Genomic DNA, 23217 nt, shown 5'->3' with positions numbered 1-23217 from the left:
TCTCCCGGGTGCAAGTGATTCTCGTACCTCAGCCTCCCAAAGTAGCTGAGACTACAGACCCGCGCCACCAGCCTCGCTAATTTTTATGATTTTTAGTAGAGATGGGGTTTCACCATGTTGCCCAGGCCGGTCTCAAACTCCTGAGCTCAGGCAATCCGCCTGCCTCTACTATCCAGCTTCCTTTAAAAAAGGAGAATGATCTTTATGTGCTAATACAAAACTATTTCCAACCTATACTAACTAAAGAAAAATAAGCTAGGTGCAGAGCGTTGTGTGTGTTATTTGTGGGGAAAAAATATATATATACTCTGTACTTATTTTTGTAAATGCATAGAATATCTTTGGAAGAGTACGTAAGAAACTGTAATAGTAGATGCCACCAGGGAGCAGAACAGGGAGTCTGGGTGCTGGGGAGACTTTTTTAAACCACGCCCTTTATATGCTGAGCCTGTGCTTACAGTCTGACATATGAGTGAACGGATAGCGGGAAAGGGCTGAGGAAGCTGGTGTAGGTACTGCAGAATAGAGTACTGGTTCATAGACTCTTGGAGCACAAAGGTACTTTATTGTTCATTTAGTTTAGCCAAGAAAACTGTAGCCAATGAGTCTAAATAATTAATATTAGAAATTTCTAGCGGGCTTATTCCTGGGTTCCAGCCCAAATCTATGGAATTCAGAGTCTTTGGGGCTGGAGCCAGGGAACCCGCATTTTGTCAAGCTCTTTAGTTGTTTCTCTTGCACATTAAAGTCTGAAAGTCCGTGGGGGTGTGGGTAGGGAGAGCATTAGGAAAAATAGCTAATGTATGCTGGACTTAATACCTAAGTGATGGGTTGATAGGTGCAGCAAACCACCGTGACACATGTTTACCCATATAACAAATATGCGCATCCTGCACATATACCCCAGAACTTAAAATAAAAATAATTTTTTTTAAAAAAAAGTCTGAGAGTCGCTGTTTTATTTTTTGTTTGTTTTGAGATGGGATCTTGCTCTGTCACCCAGCCTCAAGGGAAGTGGCTCACTGCAGCCTCTACCTCCTAGGCTCAAGTGATCCTCCTACCTCAGCCTCCTGAGTAGATGGTACTACAGGCATGCGCCACCATGCCTAGCTACTTTTAAAAATATTTTTGTAGAAATGGGGTCTCACTATGTTGCCCAGGCTGGTTTCAAGCTCCTGGACTCAAATGATCCTCTTGCCTCAGCCTTCTAAAGTGTTAAGATTATAGACGTGAGCCACTGTGCCCAGCCAGAGTCACTGTTTTAAATGTCTAGTTTAAGAGTACACCACTACTAGAAAGGCAAATGCAATCCTATGCCTTCCTGTAGCCAGTATATGTCATTTGTGGTGTAAAGGATGGCACTTGCACCCCACGGTGCTCCCTTGGAGGCAGCCATATGCTCAATACACAGATAGGGGATACTGCCAACCTGCCTGCCTGGCCTGAAATCTTTGAAGCCTGTTGGTTTGTCCCTACACAGCCACAGGAGCTGTGAGGCCAGGAGCCCAGGAACACATTGAGATTGAAAGACACCTGCTTTCCCCAGGGTCTGCATGGAGAACCTTATTATATGGCACTATGAACGCTTATTAAACAGTAACGATGACTGGACCTGGTGGCTCACGCCTGTAATCCCAGCACTTTGGGAGACCGAGGTGGGTGGATCACAAGGTCAGAAGATCAAGACCATCCTGGCCAACATGATGAAACCCCAGCTCTACTGAAAATGCAAATATTAGCTGTGTGTGGTGGTGCGTGCCTGTAATCCCAGCTACTCGGGAGGCTGAGGCAGGAGAATAGCTTGAACCAGGGAGTCGGAGGTTTCAGTCAGCCAAGATCGTGCCATTGCACTCCAGCCTGGGTGAGAACTCCGTCTAAAAAAAGAAAAACCAGCAGCAATACATTTATTTTGTCTCTGCTTTGTATCCAAGAGACAGTCCCTACTATTATTAGAGCTGCATAAATAGAGATAAGAGAATAGAACCGTCCAACAAATGCAGGGAACACCACGAAATATCAATAAGGGCTTTAATCATTGGCCTCTATCAATTATGTGAGGTTTAACTTTGAGTAAATTATAAGATTTCCGTGAGCTAGCTTGCAAGGAAGAAAAAATGTCTTAAATGACTTGCAACTGTTACACAGTCGTTTATATTCCATCTAGTCATATTCAGAGACTTAAGAGCTAAGAAATAAGAGTATATAGTCATATTCAGAGACTTAAGAGCTAAGAAATAAGAGTATAACAGATTTCCTTTTTTCTCTTCTGCCCTGAGTAGGACATGCTGTCTACAGAGGTTACTCTGCAGCTGAGGCAGAAGGAGATTATAGCTAGAGGCTGTCTGCTGAACAGGTCTGGAGGGTACAATCAGTGATGACCACAGATACTAATAGTGTTTTCAGTTTGGAACAATTATGAATAAAGCTGCTAATAATATTTGTCTACAAGTTTTATGTAAGTGTAGGTTTTCATTTCTCTAGGGTAAACATTAGGTTGGTGCAAAAGTAATTGCAGTTTTTGCCATTACTGTTTTTAAAATGGCAAAAACCCCAATTACTTTTGCACCAACCAACCTAATACTTAAGAGTGAAGTGGGTGAGTCATATGTCAGGTGTATAGTTAAATTTATAAAAAGTTGCCAAACTGTATTCCAAAGTGGTTTTTTACCATTTTACATTATATCAGAAATATATGAGAGTTCCAGTTGCTCCACATCCTTATCAACAGTTGCTATTGTCAGTCGTCTAAATTTTATCCATTCTCACAAATGTGTATTGGCATCTCCTGGTGGTTTTCATTTATATTGCCTTTTTTTTTCTTTCTTTCTTTTTTTTTTTTTTTTTTTTTTTTTTTGAGACACAGTCTCACTGTGTCTCCAGGCTGGAGTGCAGTGGTGCAATCTTGGCTCACTGCAACCTCTGCCTCCTGGGTTCAAGGAATTCTCCTGCCTCAGCCTCCTGAGTAGCTGGGACTATAGGTACACACCACCATGCATAGCTAATTTTTGTATCTTTAGTAGAGATGGGGTTTCACCATGTTGGCCAGGATAATCTTGATCTCTTGACCTCATGAGCCACCTGCCTCAGCCTCTCAAAATGCTGGGATTACAGGCATGAACCACCATGTCCAGCCTATATTTCTTTGCTGATTAATGATGGTGAGCAACTTTTCCTATACTTCTTAGCCATTAATATATGTTCTTTTGGAAAGTGTTTAAGTGTCTTGCCTGTTTAAAAAGTTTTGTATTTTTAATTAGTATTATTATTACATTTTAAGAATTCCTTATATCTGGATACAAGTTCTTTATCATATTTATGTATTACAAATATATTCTTTCAGCATATGGCTCACCATTTCATTTTATTAGTGGTGTCTTTTGAAGAGAAGATTTTAATTTTGTTATGCTCAATTTATCAATATTTTTTCTTTTATAGTTAATACTTTTTATGTCCTATCTAAGAAATTTTGCCTACTCCAAGGTTGCAAAGATTTTCTTCTATGTTTACATCCAGAGATGTATAGATTTTTAGCTCTTATGTTAAGACCATGGTCCATTTCAAGTAAATTTTTGAATAAAGAGAGGTAAAATTCCAAGTTTATTTATGTGATTATTCAATCATTCCAGCACCATTTGTTCTCTCCCAGGATTTACCTTGCTATTGACAAAAGTCAATTGGCCATATAAATGTAGGTATATTTCTCAACTGTCTCTTCCATTCTATTGGTCTATATAATTATTCTTTTTTTTTTTTTTTGAGCCAGAGTTTCACTCTTGTTGCCCAGGCTGCAGTGCAATGGCATAATCTTGGCTCACTGCAACCTCCACCCTCTGGGTTCAAGTGATTCTCCTGCCTCAGCCTCCCAAGTAGCTGGGATTACAGGCATGTGCCACCACACCTAGTTAATTTTGTATTTTTAGTGGAGAAGGGGTTTCTCCATGTTGGTCAGGCTGGTCTCGAACTCCTGACCTCAGGCGATCTGCCCACCTCGGCCTCCGAAAGTGCTGGGATTACAGGCGTGAGCCACCGTGCCTGGCTATGTATTTATTCTTACACCAGTACTACACTCTCTTGATTACTGTAGATTTATATTAAGTCTTTAAGTCAGGCAGCTTAAGTCTTCCAACTTTGTTCTTTTTCAGAACTGTTTTGGCTATTCTAGGTACTCTGCACTTGGTCATAAATTTTAGAATCAGCTTGCCAATTCCTATACAAAATGCTGACTGGAATCACATTCAATCTATAGACCAATTTGAGAATTTACATCTTAAGAATATTGAGTCTTCCAATCTATGAACATGATATATTTCTCCATTTTTTTAGGTTGTCTGTAAGTTTTCTCAGCAAATATTTAGAGTTTTCAGCATACAGGTCTTGGACATATTTTATTTAATAGTTATTTCATGTTTTGGGGTGTTATTGTAACTAATCATTTTAAATTTTATTTGTCAATTGTTCATTGCTAGAATATAAAAATACAATTGGTTTTTGTATATGGATCTTATATCCTACAACTTTACTAAATATGCTTACGAATTCTATTAACTTTTTCATCATTCATTAGAATTTTCTCTGTACTCAATCATGTTGACTAAAAATACATTTTTAGTTATTCCTTTTCAATCTATTTGCCTTTTAATTCTTTTCCATATCTTATCGCATTTGCTAGGACCTACTTAATGCTAAAGAGGAACAGTGAGAACAAACAAGTTCAGTGATTCACCACTAAGTATGATATTATTTGTAGAGTTTTTTTATAGATACCATTTATCATGTTGAGGAAGTTTCCTTATTTTCCTACTTTGCTGAGAGTTTTGTTTTTTCGTTTGTTTTTAATGATGAATCAGTGTTGAATTTTGTCAGCTGCTTTTTCTGCATCTATTAAGATGATCAAATGCTTTTTATCCTCTATCCTGTAAATATGGTAAAATACATTAATCGATTTTTAAATGTTTAACTGCATTTGGGGGATAAATCTCAATTTGGTTATGCTGCATTATCTTTCTTATATATTTCTAGGTTGAATATGCTAATATTTTGCAAAACATTTTTGTACCTATTTTTATGAGAGATATTGGCATATAGATTGATATGTAGTATTCTTTTTTGGTTATGGTATATAGGTGATACTGACTTCATAATATAAGCTGGTAAGTGTGCCCATCTCTTCTGTTTTCTGAGTATTTGTAGGACTGGTATTTTTCCTTCCTTGAGTATTTGATAGAATTTGCCAATGACTTCATCAACCTGGAATGCAGTTTTGATTGTGAAAATATCTTAAATTATGAATAAATTTCTTAATTGATATATGGTTATTCAGGTTTTTCCTTTGTCCTCAAGTCAATTTCAATAAATTATGTCTTTCAAAGAAATTGTCCATTACATGTGAGTTGGTGAATTTATTGGAAAAATAATTTATAGTATTTCTTTATTATCCCTTTATTATTCATAGCATCTGTAGCAGTGTCTCCTCCTCTGCATTTCTCCAGGTAATTTGTGTCTTTTTCTTTTTAAGGATTAGTCCAGTAGAGATTTATTGATTCCTTTGATCTTTTTGAGGAACCAATTTTCAGTTTCATTGATTTTCTCTATTGTTTAAACTTTCTTTTATTTACTTTGAGTTTAATTTGCTTTTCTTTTTCTAGCTTCTTTGAACTTAGATTATTGATCTTAGATTCTTTGTCTTTTCAAAGTATATGTAGGAATAAACCTTTGCCTTTAAAAATAAACTTTATATAAGTATATAAAGGTATAAATTCCCCTCTAAGCACTGCTTTAGCATCATCCTCCAAATTTGATATGTTATGTATCAGTTTCTTCTGGTTGCTGTAACAAATTACCACAAACTTGGTGGCTTAAAACAACACAAACATTTCCTCACAGTTCTGGAAGTCAGATGTCTGAAATCAGTGTTACTGGGATGGACTCAATGTATTGACAGGATCTGGCACCATCCAGAGGCTCTAGGGGAGAATCTGTTCCTTGCTTCTGTTAGCATTTGGTGGCTGCCAGCATTCCTTGGCTTGTAGCCACATCACTGCAATCTTCTAGGCCAGCATCTTCTAATCTCTCTTTCTGTTCTGTCTTCACATAGCTTTCAAAACTCTCTGTGATCAAATCTTCCTGTGCCTCCCTCATAAGGATACCTATGATTGCATTTAGGGACTGGCTGCTAATCTAGGATAATCTTCCCATCTCAAGATCATTAACTTAATCATATCCATAAAGTCCTTTTTATTGCCATATAAGATAATATCACAAATTTCAGAAATTAGGATGTAGATATCTTTTAGGAAGCCATTTTCCTCATATCACATGTTGTATTTTCATTTTCATTCATTTTATTTCACTTCATTTTCATATTTTCTAAGTTCTCATATTTCTTTTCCCCGTGGGTATTTTTGTTTTATGGCCCAGCTATAGACCATCTTGGTGAATTTTCCATGTGTGTGTGAAAAACCTGTGTATTCTGCTGTTGTTGAGGGTACTGTTTTATAAAAATCAATTAGATCAAGTTTGTTGATAGCATTGTTCAAGTCTTCTATTCCTTATAGATTTTTTTTTTCCATATTTGTTCTATCAGTTACTAAGAGAGGATTGCTGTAGCCTTGAACTGTATTTGTGGATCTTTCTATTTCTTTTAGTTCTGTCAGTTTTTGCATCTTGTATTTTGAGTGTGTGTTATGAAGTATATACATACTTAGAATTGCTATGAATTATTTTAAAATGTCTCTTTTTTCTCTCTGATAATATTTATTGTCCTGAAGTCTACTTAGTCTAATACTAACAAAGTCACCCTCCTGATTAGTGGTTGCATAGTACATTTTTTCATCCTTTTACTTTTAAACTATGTCTTTATAGTGGGATTTTGTAGATAGAATATAATTGGATCTTGCTTTTCATTCAATATGACTTTTAAAAAATTTTAATTGGAGTGTTTTAATCAGTGTTTCTCAAATAGGGGCAATTTTGTACCCAGGGGACATTTGGCAATGTCTGGAGACATTTTTGGTTGTCACAATGGCAGAGGCCGAGGAAGTGTGTACTAGCATCTAGTTTATAAAGACCAGGAATGCTGTTGAACATTCTACAGTGCAAAGGATAGCCTCCTATAAGCAACAATTTTTTGTTTTTGAGACTGGGTTTCACTCCGTTTCCCAGGTGGAGTACAGTGGCACATTCATGGTTCACTGCAGCCTGGGCCTCCCAGGTTCAAGTGATCCTCCCACCTCACCCTCCCTAGTAGCTGGGACTACAGGCCTGTGCCACCATGCCTGGCTAAGTTTTCTATATTTTGTAGAAATGGGGTTTGCCATGTTGTCCAGGCTGGTCTTAAACTCCTGTGCTCAAGCAATCCACCCCCCTCAGACTTCCAAAATGCTGGGATTACAGGTGTGAACCACTGTGCACAACCCCTACCACATTTTCTTGATCCATTAATCTGTTGATGGACACTTAAGGTGATTCTACATCTTGGCTATTGTGAACAGTGCTGCAATAAACTTGGGGGTGCAGATATCTCTTTGAGACACTGATTTAATCCTTTGGATATACATCCAGTAGTGAGATTGCTGAATCATATGGTGATTCTTTTTTAGTTTTTTTGAGAAACCCCTGTACTCTTCTCCATAATGGCTGTACTAATTTACATTCCCATCAACAGTATAGAAGAGTTCCCTTTTCTCTGCATTTCTGCCTGTATTTGTTATTTTTTTGTCTTTTTGATACCAGCCATTCTAACTGGGGTGAGATGATACCTCATTGTGATTTTGATTTGCATTTCCCTGATGATTAGAGATGTTGAGCATATTTTCATATACTTATTGGCCATCTGTATGTCTTCTTTTTAAAAATATCTATTCAGATTATTTGCTCATTTTTAAATTGGATTATTTGTTTGTTTATTTGTTTTGCTGTTGAGATATTTGAATTCCTTGTATATTCTGAGTATTAATCCCTTGTCAGGTGGATAATTTGGAAATATTTTCTCCCATTCTGTGGGTTGTCTTCTCACCTCACTGATTCATTTCTAGTTTTGAAAGATATTTTTGCTGAGTATGTAATTTTTTGGTTGAGAACATTTTTCTTTCAGCACTTTAAAGGAACCATTCAGTTTTCATAAGACATTGCCATAAGGCTTGCATAATTTCTGAAGAAAAGTTTGTATTTGATTACTTTTCTTCCCCTGCTTATATCTTTTTTCCTATGGCTACTTTTAAGATTTTTCTCTTTATTTCAGGCTTTGAGGAGTATGATTATGATGTATCTTGGTATGTTCTTTTCTGTGTTTATCCCACCTAGGCTTTATTGAGTTTCTAGGATCTGTAGGTTTATCATTCCCCTTAAATTTTGGGCCATTATTTCTTCAAATATTTTATCCAGTGTATCCTTCCCCTCACAAATTCAGGAACTCTGATTACACATATGTTAGGCCACTTCATATTGTTCCATACATCACTGAGAGTCTGCTCTTCTGCTTTTAGTCTCTGCTCTCTGTGCTTTATTTTGAATAATTTTGCTTGGTATTTGTTCAAATTTAGTTATATTTTCTCCTGTAGCCTCTAATCTGCTATCATCTGTGAAATTTTTATAGCAGTAATGTATTTTTCCTTTTTGAAGCTCAGTTTGGTTCTTTTTTTTTTTTTTTTTTTTTGAGGTGGAGTCTTGCTCTGTCACCCAGGCTGCAGTGCAGTGGCATGATCTCGGCTCACTGCAAGCTCTGCCTCCTGGGTTCACGCCATTATCCTGTCTCAGCCTCCCGAGTAGCTGGGACTACAGGCGCCCACCACCATGCCCAGCTAATTTTTTGTATTTTTTTTTAGTAGAGATGGGGTTTCACTGTGTTAGCCAGGATGGTCTCGATCTCCTGACCTCGTGATCCACCCGCCTCGGCCTCCCAAAGTGCTGGGATTACAGGCGTGAGCCACCGTGCCTGGCCGCCAGTTTGGTTCTTTTTATATTACACATTCCTTTCATATGTATTTTTCTTTAAATCCCTGATCATATTTATAATATTTTAATAGCTGTTTTAAAGACCATGTATGCTAACTTCATAATTTCTGTCCATTTTTAGTCTGTTGTTGATGATTGATTGATCTCCTGTTTCTGTGCCAGTCTTACAATTCAGATGTCAGGCTTTGTGAATTTTATGTTGTTGAGTGATTAACTTATTTTTTGTGTTGCTTTAAAGAGTGTTGGTGTTGGGCCTTGTTCTAGTGCTCAACACGATGTGGAAGCTGCCAAAGCCAGGGCTTCCACCCTCTGAAGCCACAGCCTGAGCTGTACATTGGCCCCTTTCAGCCACAGCTGCAGTGGCTGGGACACACGGTACCAAGTTCCTAGGCTGCACACAACATGGGGACCCTGGACCCGACCCACAAAATCACTTTTTCCTCCTGGGCCTCCTGGCCTGGGATGGGAGGGGCTGCCGTGAAGGTCTCTGGCATGGCCAGGAGACATTTTCCCCATGGTCTGGGGGATTAACATTAGGCTCCTTGCTACTTATGCAAATTTCTGCAGCAGGCTTGAATTTCTCCTCAGAAAATGGATTTTTCTTTTCTACTGCATTGTCAGGCTGCAAATTTTCTGAACTTTATGCTGTTTCCCTTTTAAAACAGAATGCTTTTAACAGCACCCAAGTCACATTTTGAATGCTTTGCTGCTTAGAAATTTCTTCTGCCAGATACCCTAAATCATCTCTCTCAAGTTCAAAGTTCCACAGATCTCTAGGGCAGGGGCAAAATGCTGCCAGTCTCTTTGCTAAAACATAACAAGAGTCACCTTTGCTCCAGTTCCCAACAAGTTCCTCATCTCCATCTGAGACCACCTCAGCCTGGACCTTATTGTTCATATCACTATCAGCATTTTGTCAAAGCCATTCAACAAGTCTCTAGGAAGTTCCAAACTTTCCCACATTTTCCTATCTTCTTCTGAACCCTCCAGACTGTTCCAACCTCTGCTTGTTACCCAGTTCCAAAGTTACTTCCACATTTTCAGGTATATTTTCAGCAACGCCCCACTCTATAGGTACCAATTTACTTTATTAGTTCATTTTCATGCTGCTGATAAAGATATGCCTGAAATTGGGAAGAAAAAGAGGTTTAATTGGACTTACAGTTCACATGGCTGGGGAGGCCACAGATGGGAGGTGAAAGGTGGGAGGTGAAAGGCACTTCTTACCTGGTGGCGGCAAGAGAAGAATGAGGAAGAAGCAAAAGCAGAAGCCTCTGATAAACCCATCAGATCTCATGAGGCTTATTCACTATAATGAGAATAGCAAGGGAAAGACTGGCCCCCATGATTCAATTACCTCCCCCTGTGTCCCTCCCACAACAGGTGGGAATTCTGGGAGATACAATTCAAGTTGAGATTTGAGTGGAGACACAGCCAAACCATATCACTGTCCCTTCTCTTTGCCTCCAAGCAGAAAGATGGGTGGTTGTTTGTCTCATTTGTTTCCCATCTCTTGAGGATCACAAGAGAAAGGAAACAAATGCTCTGCCTGTTGTCCAATGTCTGACAATTGTTTCGTGCATTTTGCTCCATTTTCTAGTTGTTCACAATAGAACAGCAAGTCCTATAGCAGTTTTTCCTTCATAGGCAGATGTGAAAGTCTAGGAGCACAAATCTTATTGCCTCCAAGGAACCAAATGTCCTGGTGTAGACTCAACTAGACCCATTATTTAGGAAATACAAATGCACAGTCTATTTGTAGAACCTCTTCAACATACCAGTAAGAAACATTTATCTGACACATGTACCAAAAATTGCACTCTTGCTACAAGAATAAAAAAGGGGGCCGGGCGCGGTGGCTCACGCCTGTAATCCCAGCACTTTGGGAGGCTGAGGTGGGTGGATGACGAGGTCAGGAGTTCAAGACCAGCCTGGCCAACATGGTGAAACCCCATCTCTACTAAAAATGCAAAAATTAGCCGGGCGTGGTGGCATGTTCCTGTAATCCCAGTTACTTGGGATGCTGAGGCAGGAGAATCGCTTCAACCCAGGAGGCGGAGTTTGCAGTGAGCCGAGACCATGCCACTGCACTCCAGCCTGGCAACAGAGCATGGCTCCGTCTCAAAAAAATAAAAAATAAAAGGAACATCATAGCCTCTCCTCTCAAGATGTCGGAAACAAGCAAGGAAATAAAGTATAGAGGTAATATAAGTAGACATTGATTATATGTTGCTGTCAGAGTAACCAAAGGTTATACAAAAAAATACACGGATCTGACATATTAGGAAATGTAAGCAAGTTTAAAAGATGGCCATCTCTCTCAAAACTTCCTTTTATTAAAAATATTTTCTTAAATAGTCATAAATGAGGGTTACCCAAACCTAAACCATTAAAAAATTATATATGACAATTTTGCCTTGTCTTCTAAACAGTGTTATTGATTGACTAAAGAACCCTATGCATAGATTTTGAGGAGCTTAAAGTGCCGTAGGTGTAATTGCGAAATGCCTTTAACACATTGCATATAGAGGTATTTTCCACTTAGTACTTCTTTCAGTGTATAATAATGGGAGGAGGAAAAAAGACCTGTCACTGGGCAAACCTCACGGGAATGAACCACAGACAGTGCTGTGTGAATGAGGCACTTATGTATGGGTAAGAAAGCCTGCATAATTGCTTTATGTATAATCTTATGAGAACCAAACGAAGCTGACAGAGAAGCCACGGAAAGATGAGAAAGAAAAGCACTAGTCAAGATTAGTCAGCCACCTGCCTTAATCCTGTGACAACTGTGTTTAGGAGGTTAGTTTTCTGAATTTGGTTACCATAGTAATAGACCTTTAGAATGTCCTTAAATCAATTTACAGAATTACTGTTCATATTAAGCAACACAAATAGGTTTTAGGTTGTTAACATCTATTTTTAAATTATTTTTAGAAATGAAATGATCCATCAAGCCCTTTAAATATATAATTTAGAGAACCATAAATTGTATTTTGGCAAAGGGAAGTTGTAAGGTCCTATTCATTATTATTGGGTGATGGGTTTATACGTTCAATAATTCAAATATGTCATCTTAATGAATGACTCCTAATACATTTTAAATAAGATAGAGTTCATGAATGTTTTAGACCTAGCTTTAAAACCAAATATGTATGCTTCACACTCATTCCTACACTTCTAGGAGTCATCTGTGGGTTTAGCCAATTATATGGATAATTTAAAGGGGAATTGCTGAGACCTGGTCTAGTTATCATCCAAGAGCCGCCTAGAGGAGTCAGACTTGGGAATTTCAACCGAACTCTTTCTTTTTTTTTTTTTTTTTTTTTTTTCTAGTTTATATGTGTGGAAAAGGCCCACTTCATTTTATGCAGTTTTTAAATTGGGCTTTTTAATATTCTAGTGACATCTGAAGCTACTTTTTAACAGTTGAAGGCTTATCCAGAATTGTAAAAGTTGATTCTCTTGTATCTGCAATTGCAAGACCACTGCTCACTTAAAATATTAATAATATAAAACTTTAAACAAAAGTTGCAATTTTCTAATTCTTCAGAGAACTAAACAAAGTCTGCTTAAATTGCTGTAGATTGGCGTTCAGTTAAAGGAAGTCTTCGTTCATGCTATGAGTGATTAAAGGATTCCTGGCCAGGTATGGTAGCTCACAACTGTTATTTCAGCACTTTGGAAAGCAAGGTGGGAGGACCTTTTGAGGTCAGGAATTTGAGATCAGCATGGGTAACATAGCCAGACCCCCGTCTCTACAAAAAATTTTAAAAGTAGCCCGGCGTGGTGGCGCGTGCCTGCAGATTATTTGAGCCCAGAAGTTGGAATGGAGGTATAACTGCACTATTGCACTCCAGCCTGGGAGACAGAGTTTGTTTTGTTAGTTTCAAACAAAACAAAAATCCCCAGTGATTCCATGTATGAAATTTCTCTGACTGTAGAGAAAGAATATTTTGTTTGAGGCATCCTTGTATTTTCCATGAACCATGGAAAAACTAGTATTAGTTTATTTCATGTCAGATGAATCGCCTGACTTTAAGAGAATTGGGAATAATCTAGATACATGAAAATATTTTAGTATTTAAATTCCTGATTATTTTTCACTTTCCTTTTCATGGACTTTCTACCCTTAATCATAAACCTAGCCCTGGGTTTTTACTATTTTTATTATATCCCTTGTACTGCTGGTTCTAGATCCTGTAGAGCTGCAATCAGTGTCTTGTTCACCTTTGAATTTCAAAAAGCACCTATCATATTAAAATAAAAATTAAAGGTGGAAATTATCTTACCATCAAATGAATTTATCAGATAATCTGTTTAGCCTTACCCTGTATACAAAGAAGGGACTGAGTTTTAAGAAGTACTAGACAGGCCAGGCGCGGTGGCTCATGCCTGTAATCCCAGCACTTTTGGAGACCGAGAGGGGCAGATCACGAGGTCAGGAGATCAAGACTATCCTGGCCAACACGGTGAAACCCCGTCTCTACTAAAAATACAAAAAATTAGCCGGCCTGGTGGCAGGTGCCTGTAGTCCCAGCTACTCGGGAGGCTGAGGCAGGAGAAGGGCGTGAACCAGGGAGGCGGAGCTTGCAGTGAGACGAGATCACGCCATTGCACTCCAGCCTGGGTGACAGAGCGGACTCCGTCTCAAAAAAAAAAAAAAAAAAAAAAAAAGAAGTACTAGACAATGTCCAGACTAGGCAAATCCATAGAGAAAGTAGACTGGTGATTGCTTAGGGCTGGGGAAGTGAGGGAAGGTGAGGAGTAACTGCTAATGGGCACGGGCATGTCTTTTTGAGGTGATGAAATGTTCTAACAGTAATTGTGTTGATGGTTGCACAACTCTGAATATACCAAAATTTATTGAACTGTAAAAAAAAATGTACTACATATTAACTTTAAAAAAATAAAATAACCCCACCCCCTAAAAAAGAAATATTAGATAACCATTGAACACTCACTAGCTGAGGAAAACAGGTAAGAAGTAAAGAGTTAACAGTTTTGAAGATATTATTGCCATAGCAATAAAGCATTAGGAAAAAAAATCCAAGGAGTGAGTTGATTTACTGCACAGTCTTAATGTAAGAATCAATTAACTTTAGTAGGCTGCTTAGTTTTCTTTAAAGATTATGATACAAAACCAAAAACCTTGACTATTATTGTATGTGGCAAGGAAAGTACATGGCATTTTGTAAAAGATTATATACCTTATAAAACTTAGCCAAAATAATATAAGGAAAAACTTAAGTGAATATTCTCAGGGAACTATTGATATAAAGACACCAGGAGAGAACAATTATAATCTGGGGAAATTTGACAACTCCAAATGGGAATTTCATTGCAAGACGTTTTTTAAATTTTTCCCTATTTTCCTATAAGTACAATGCTGTTTCTTATTTAAAGGCACATCACCTTGTATTTGTACTACTATTCCTTTCGGTTAGTCTATTAAGTCTAATTAAATTTAACTACTAAAGAACCACTTTAAAAATCTGGAATGTCTTAATATATTTTGCAAAAAAATAGCTACATAACAATTTCAGCAGATAGGACCGTAATAGAAGAGGATCACCAATATGTGGTTGAATGTTATAATATCCTAGTCTCTTCATGAGAGGTAAAAATTAAATTGAGTTATATTAACATAAAATACATTTTGGCAGAATAAGTCCAACAAATGAATGAGAAAATGCTACATGAAATTGGAACTAAGCCCCAGTGGGTCTCCTTATCCTTATTTCATTCTTTATAATAGTGAAAACTGTTTCTCAATACCTCAATTTACTTTGTGCATGGAATTGTTTTTACTACAATTGTTTACTAGAGAGGAAATTGTCCTACTGCAGTGCGGAATTTTGAATTAATTAAATAACTTATAAATTCCCAGAAATCCCCAAGTGGGATATAATTTAACTGTTACTAGACAAGGGGATCCACTTTACTGTGGATTTTTAGAGTAAAATCTCAGCAAATATCTCATGTCATTTGTTTTTAGATGATCATAAAACAAAATTGATGTTAATCTAGCTCACAGGCACTTAGACTGGTTTTATAGATTATGGGCTGACTCATACTCACTATAGCCATCCATTTTATACCAGCGGCTTCATTAGCACTTCAGGAGGACAGATGACTGGGAAACAAAGGAATCCACAGTATGCTACATGGTGCACATTTCCCAGAGTCTTCCAACTGTTTTTATCCTTTTACTTAAGTATGTCAAAATGAGCTACTTTATTCCCACGTTGAAGGGAGGAAAAGATTATCCCTAGTTTTAAATGGAGAACTGTTAGGAAATTTTACTTAAATTATGAGTGAAACACAGAAACATGGGCAAAGTACAGAATGACAGACACCAAATGCACAAAAAGAAATTTAACTGCATGGCAAAGACAAGTTTTCACAGAGGGGTACCACGTACTAGAGAGAACATTTCAATTACTATCTTTGGTACAAAATTACACAGTGTATATACACAGTATCTACTATATATATGACATACACATACTATATGGACATACACACATATATATACATATATATTTAGGATAGTCTTTTTTTTTTTTTTTTTAAAGATCGGGGTCTCCCTGTTACCCAGGCTGAAGTGCAATGCTGTGATCATAGCTCACTTCAGCCTCAAACTCCTGGGCTCAAGCAATCTTCCCGTCTCAGTCTCCTGAGTAGCTGGGACTACACACATACTCCATGATGCCTGACTAATTTTTTAAATAATTTTTTGTAAAGATGGGATCTCACTATGTTGCCCAGGCTGGTCTCAAACTCCTGAGCTCAAGTGATTCTCCTGCCTCGGCCTCCCAAAGTGTTGGGATTACAGGCGTGAGCCACCATGGCTGGCTAGAAGAGTCATTTATTTTTTTCCTAAATCTGCTTGTACATTCTTCTACAGGGGTATGTTGCAGATAATTCTGAAAAAAATATATATAGAAGAGTAATTTTAGGGAAGTTCAGTGCTCTTTTCCTTCTTCTGGTAGGGAAGATGTTCACAAAAATGTATTTATTGACCATTAACTTTTTGCCGTAATAATTCAATCATAAAAAAAAATAGTTTTTTTTTTTTGTTGTTGTTGTTTTTGAGACAGAGTCTCAGTCTGTCATCAGGCTGGAGTGCAGTGGTGCGATCTCGGCTCACTGCAATCTCTGCCTCCTGAATTCAAGCAATTCTCCTCCCTCAGTCTCCCAAGTAGCTGGGACTACAGGCATGCACCACCACACCCAGCTTATTTTTGTATTTGTAGTAGAGACCGGGTTTCACCATGTTGGCCAGATGGTCTCGATCTCTTGACCTCGTGGTCTGCCTGCCTCGGCCTCCCAAAGTGCTGGGATTACAGGTGTGAGCCACTGCACCCAGCCCATAAAAGAATTCTAACCCTGGGGAGGATGGTATCTCTACACAACTTATCTTTTGGCCTTTATACTCATTTTGAGGCACAATTAGTTGCCCCAATGCACAATGCTTTCTGGAACACATAAAAGAATGTTCATAGAAAATACAAATATAGGAGACTGTATTTACAAGGGCAGGGAACTAGTGAAGTTATCTGTCCCTCAAATTCAGGTTTTTGGACCACCTGCGTCAGGGTCATCAGCAAGCATGTTAAAATGCAGATTCAGGCCCAGCGTGATGGCTCACACCTGTAATCCCAGGACTTTGGGAGGCTGAGGTGGGTGGGGGAATCACTTGAGGTCAAGAGTTTGAGACCAGTCTGGCCAACATGGTGAAACCTGGACTCTACTAAAAATACAAAAATTAGCCAGGCAGGCTGGCATGCACCTTTAGTCCCAGCTACTTGGGAGGCTGAGGCAGGAGAATCACTTGAACCTGGGAGGCATATGTTGCAGTGAGCTGAGATCGTGCCACTGCACTCTAGCCTGGGTGACAAAGCAGGACTCTGTCTCAACAACAACAAAAACTGCAGATTCACAGACCCAATCCAATAATTAATGAGAATCTCTGGGGATTCAGGAGTCTGCACTTTTAATACATCCCATGTGATTCTGCCGTGCACTAAAATGTGAATCACTGCTACTTTTCTGCAACCTTTAAGAAGAACTAAGGTGTGCGTCTCATTTTACTTGTGGACGGAGCCCTGACAGCAATGTTTGCTACGGCCTCCTTCTGCAGTTAGCCTAAAGTAAGGAGCTGGAGGTAGACGAGGCAAAGGTAAAGGAGACCAAAACAGCATTTTAAAGAAAAAATCATTTATCTTCAAACAGGCTCCAAACCCAAGGTAAGAATGTATGGATTTCATTGTACTAAAGGGAATACACAAACCCTACTAAAAAGAATGCTGGCCAGGCACAGTGGCTCACGCCTATAATCCCAGCACTTTGGGAGGCTGAGGTGGGCAGATCATCTGAGTTCAGGTGTTCGAGACCAACCTGACCAACATGGTGAAACCCCATCTCTACTAAAAATACAAAAATTAGCTGGGTGTGTTGGCATGTGTCTGTAGTCCCAGCTACTCAGAAGACTGAGGTGGGAAGATCACTTGAACCTGGGAGGTTGCAGTGAGCTGAGATTAAAAAAAAAAAAAAGAAAGAAAAAGAAAGAATACTGAGGATATTAAGAGACAGAAGTACTGGCTGGGCGCGGTGGCTCACGCCTGTAATCCCAGCACTTTGGGAGGCCGAGGCTGGCAGATCACGAGGTCAGGAGATCAACACCATGCTGGCTAACATGGTGAAACCCCGTCTCTACTAAAAATACAAAAAATTAGCCGGGCATGGTGGTGGGCACCTGTAGTCCCAGCTGCTTGGGAGGCTGAGGCGGGAGAATGGTGTGAACCCAGGAGGCGGAGCTTGCAGTGAGCCACGATCGCGCCATTGCACTCCAGCCTGGGCGACAGAGTGAGACTCTGTCTCAAAAAAAAAAAAAAAAAAAAAAGAATGCTAAGGATATTAAGAGACAGAAGTACTAGAAGTACTATAATAGTAATGCATAGTAATGCTTTTAAATGAGCATATAAGTTTATAATCATTTAGATATCTTAGATTTCAATTTAAGGTAAAATGGGCAAGAAACAAAAAACAAAAATTCTTATGTCCAAGTGCTCTGCATCTCTGGAAGAGAAGTTCTTTTTTATTTTCCTAGGGTTATTATTATAATGCTAATTTACTTTTTTCGTTTTTTGTTTCTCCCTGCATCTGATAGTGCTCTTTTTTTTTTTTTTTTTGAGATGGAGTCTTGCTCTGCTACCCATGCTGGAATGAAGTAGCACAATTTTGGCTCACTGCAACCTCCACCTCCCAGGTTCAAATGATTCTCCTGCCTCAGCCTCCCTAGTAGCTGGGATTACATTTGTGTACCATCATGCCTGGCTAATTTTTGCATTTTTAATACAGATGAGGTTTCACCATGTTGACCAGGTCGGTCTCGAACACCTGACCTCAAGTGATCCCCCACTTCAGCGTCCCAAAGTGCTGGGAGTACAGGCATGAGCCACCACACTCAGCCTATAATTTACCTTTTTAATAAAAAGGTAACAGAATATATTTTCCCATAACATGCCACCAAATTCCTTTTTCTCCTTTTGCAATTTCCAAACAACACTGAGAAATCACCTATATATACACAGTTCAACGGGGGGAGATAGCATGCTGACCTCCACATAGCATCAGAAATATAAGCGATAGGCTGGGCACGGTGGCTTACACCTGTAATCCCAGCACTTTGGGAGGCTGAGGCAGGTGGATTACCTGAGGTCGGGAGTTCAAGACCAGCCTGACCAACATGGAGAAACCCTGTCTGTACTTAAAAAAAAAAAAAAAAAAAAATTAGCTGGGCATGGTGGTGCATGCCTGTAATCCCAGCTACTCTGGAGGCTGAGGCAGGAGAATCTCTTGAACCTGGGAGGCGGAGGTTGTGGTCAGCCGAGATCGCGCCACTGGACTCCAGCCTGGGCAACAAGAGTGAAACTCTGTCTCAACAACAACAACAAAAGAAAAAAGAAAAAGAAAGAAATATAAGCAATATCCCGCACATCATTAACAATATAAAAACTACAAATTCATTTCCACAAGGACATATCCAAATGGCTAGATTCTTCATCTGAATCAAAAATCACTGTTTCTTGTTATTTTCATGGCAACCCCGCATTTCGTTTAATCACAGAGGGTATTTTATAGCGCTGATTTACGCAGTAGGCATAAATCATTGTGTCCACCTGCTACACACGATAAAACCCTAAACCAAAACAACAGTGACAATAACCATCACCCTCCCTCCTCCCCCTCAAGAAACCAAAAACACTTTCTTCAGTGCTAAGAATTAACTATTAACTATCATGCTAAAGGTCAAGACTTAATGCATATTTCAAAGCAACTTAAATCAAACCACAGCTTTTCTTACAAATATACCTATACAGAGCAGATAATCAGAGGCACGTTCAAAGTGTCGCTGTACCCCTCTCCTTCCACTACCTGTCCATCTTCCTCACTTTTGGTATAAAATTTAGAATAATAGGTAAGAAAATCAATACAACTACTGAGGAAATTGGTGTTGAAGAATTTTTCACAAAATCAGTTATTTCCCAAATAAATTTTATTTTGAAAAGAATATCACAATATAGTCATGTAAATTTAAATATGGCACATTGAGCAGTATTGACGCAAATTATACAGTCATGGCACAACACGTTTTGGTCAACGTACCATATATATATATGATGATGGCCCCACAGATTATAATGGAGTTGAAAAATTCCTGTCACCTGCTAGGGACGTCTTGATCCTGACCCTGCATAGACCTAGGCTAGTGTGTTTGTCTTGGTTTTTGACCAAAAAGTTTAAAAATTCAAAATTTAAATATATAAAAGCTTATATAATAAGGATATAAAGAAAATATTCTTGTACAGCTGTACAATGTGTTTTAAGCTATGTTATTACTAGAAGAGTCCAAAAATTGTTTTTAAATAAAAGTTTCTAAACTAGAAAATTTACAGTAAGCTTAGTTTTTTATTATTTCTATAAAAATTGTAGAAAAAAAATTTTTTTTTTGAGACAGTCTTGCTCCTCTGTTGCCCAGGTTAGAGTTGCACTGTTTTGATCTTGGCTCACTACAACCTCTGCCTACTGGATTCAAGCATTTCTCTTGCCTCAGCATCTCAATTAGCTGGGACTACATGCATGTACCACCACACCTGGCTAATTATTGTATTTTTAATAGAGATGGGGTTTAGCCATGCTGGCCTCGCTGGTCCCAAACTCATGACCTCAAGTGATCCACCCACCTCGGCCTCCCATAATGCTGGGATTATATGCATGAGGCACCACCACCAATCAGAAGAAAAACATTTTTTATAAATTTAGTGTCGCCTAAGTGTACAGTGTTTATAAAGTCTACAGTAGTGTACAGTAATGTCCTAGGCCTTTACATTCACTCACCACTGATTCATCCAGAGCAACTTCCAGTCAGCTCCATTAGTAAGTGCCCTATACAGGTATACTATATATATATATATATATATATTTTTTTTTTTTTTTTTTTTTTTTTTTGAGATGGGTTGTCACTCTGTCACCCAGGCTGGAACGCAGTGGTATGATCATGGCTCACTGCAGCTTTGACCTCCCCAGGCTCAGGTGATCCTCCAACCTCAGTTTTTGTACTTTTAGTAGAGACGGTGTTTCGCCATGTTGCCCAGGCTGGTTTTGAGCTTCTGGGATCAAGCAATCCACCTGCCTCAGCCTCCCAAAGTGCTAGGATTACAGGCATGAATGACTGCACCTGACCAGATTTTTTACAAAATCTTTTATACCATATTGTTATAGTATCTTTTCTATGATTAGATATGTTTGGATAAGCAGACACTTGCCATTGTGTTATAATTGCCTACAAGATTCAGAACAGCAACATGCTGTAGCCTAGGAGAATTGGCTATATACATATTCTACATGTGTAGCAGGCTGCACTATCTAGGTTTGTGTAAGTATACTCTATGATGTTCCCACAACAATGAAATAACCTAATTAGACATTTCTCAGAGTGCGTCTCCATCGTTAAGCGAGGTATGACTATACATGTGAAGTCACAGTTCATGTCTGATCATTCCCACTAACAGAAGGTGCAAAGGTACAGTGAAACCAAAAAAAACAGGTAACTTAAAAACCAAAACTTGTGCATATGTTTTCATTTTATACTTGTGTCCAAATGTTTAGATGAGAACTGATACAAATTCACAGGTTTTTAAAAATGCTGCCTGAATAATCAAAACTCTTTTTACTTTTCTTGCCCTACTATAGATAGCATCAGTAATGTTTTTGCAGAGTAGCACCGTAGGACAAACTACTCTCTCTCCTCCCGTCATAGAGTATAAGGCTGTCTGTATTATGGCTTAAAACATTAGCAATGACTTAATAGTTTTTAACACACAGCTGATTTTGTTGGAGAAAAGTGTTACAGTATAGTCTTGTTAAGAACTTTATGTTTTACTGAGGAAAACATCAATATATAATCAGTGAAAGTGGTCTACATATGATGTAATAATCGTTCATAATTCTTTTTAAACAACAAATGGGGGTAAATAGGAATGAAAGAAGTAAAACACATCTGGAACTTCGTGTTGTTCAGGGTTTTTGAGGCAATTCAGAGCTAACTGCAAGATTATGCTATGAATCTGGAGCCATTTCGATATAGTGAGAATTCTAATGTACCAGAAACAGGCAGAAAGCCATCTTCAGAGAATGAAGACTCAAAGATAAACAACGGAACAGCAAACTAAAGAGAGAATTAGGCACAAGGAAAAATTTCACTTTTTCATTAGTAGAGGGCAGTAGAAGACACTGAACTTGGGGACTGAATACTGATTACCACAGGTTAGTGCTAACCCTGGGCATAACAATCAATCTTTTTGAATGACAATTTCCTCATCTATAAATTAGGTATAGTGAGATCCACCAGCTTATTTTATGACTCAGAGCCATGAAAATCAAAGATAATAATGCACTTAATATCATTTTGTACACTATAAAGGGCTATTCTTAGAAAATGAAGATTTGATGACTTAAAAAAAAATTAAAGATAAAAGCCAATTTAAAATAAAATTATTATTATTTTTTTTATTTTTTTAAGTCCAGGATAGGTATTTATTCAATAGTAGCTGCTGTAGGTCTGCTTAATTTTTCTTTTTTTTTTTTTTTTTGAGATGGAGTCTTGCTCTGTCACCCGGGCTGGAGTACAGTGGCACAATCTTGGCTCACCGCAACCTCCACCTCCCGGGTTCAAGCAAATCTCTTGTCTCAGCCTCCCAAGTAGCTGGGACTACAGGTGTGACTAATTTTTGTATTTTTAGTAGAGACGGGGTTTCACCATGTTGGCCAGGCTGGTCTTAAACTCCTGACCTCAAGAGATCCACCCTCCTTGGCCTCCCAAAGTGCTGGGATTACAGGCATGAGCCACCACCCCCAGCCCACTTCAGTTTTTGATAAGACAGAAATGGGAAAATGTAGACTGGTTTACTACTTTATCTTACGATACAATGTTATTGTAGTATAATATACTATAGACTTAAATATACCATTAAAGAACCAGGAAGGATATTCCGCTAGCCTTAAGAAGTAAACATTGAATATAAATATAACTTTCTACCTCATCTATAACATATTGATAAATTTTATTACAAAGAAACTAACACATAAATGATTTGTCCTATTTATCATAATAGGACACCAATTACTAGGAGCCAAGCTTCATCAGCTTAAGTCCTAGGTAGCATGTCTCAATGCATACATATTTATATGTTATTAACCATGTTTTCTTTTTTTTTTTTTTGAGACAGAGTGTCCAGGCTGGAGTGCAATGGCATGATCTCGTCTCACCGCAACCTCCGCCTCCAGGTTCACGTCATTCTGCTGCCTCAGCCTTCCTGAGTAGCTGGGATTACAGGCACGCATCACCATGCCTGGCTAATTTTGTATTTTCAGTAGAGACGGGGTTTCTCCATGTTGGTCAGGCTGTTCTCGAAATCCCGACCTTGGGTGATCCACCCGCCTCAGCCTCCCAAAGTGTTGGGATTACAGGCGTGAGCCATTGCGCCTGGCTATTAACCTTGTTTCTAACTTCAGCATTGCACATCTCCTTAGTAAAGCAGTAGCCATTAACAAGTCAAGTCCAACCACCATTTTCCTCTGGTCCTCAAGCAGAGACTCAGAACCAGTTACAGATAAACTATTTCATTATAACATGAAAATAGCAAGCCTTGGGCTATTGCAAAAGGCTTTTCAAATGTTGACCTCTAACTTGGAGAA

At 38.5% G+C, this 23217-nt stretch overlaps 1 protein-coding gene across 1 annotated transcript in view; it reads left to right on the top strand.

Annotated features, from left to right (window-relative positions):
- Nucleotides 1-23217, top strand: part of PLEKHA8 (pleckstrin homology domain containing A8) — a 137700-nt gene that overhangs the window by 1668 nt on the left and 112815 nt on the right. The window lies entirely within an intron of this gene.

This window comes from Macaca mulatta, chromosome 3, assembly GCF_049350105.2.
Source record: "Macaca mulatta isolate MMU2019108-1 chromosome 3, T2T-MMU8v2.0, whole genome shotgun sequence".
Classification (NCBI taxonomy): Eukaryota; Metazoa; Chordata; class Mammalia; order Primates; family Cercopithecidae; genus Macaca; species Macaca mulatta.
Note: the sequence above shows the minus strand (reverse complement) of the source record. Positions and strands in the feature narration are given on the sequence as shown.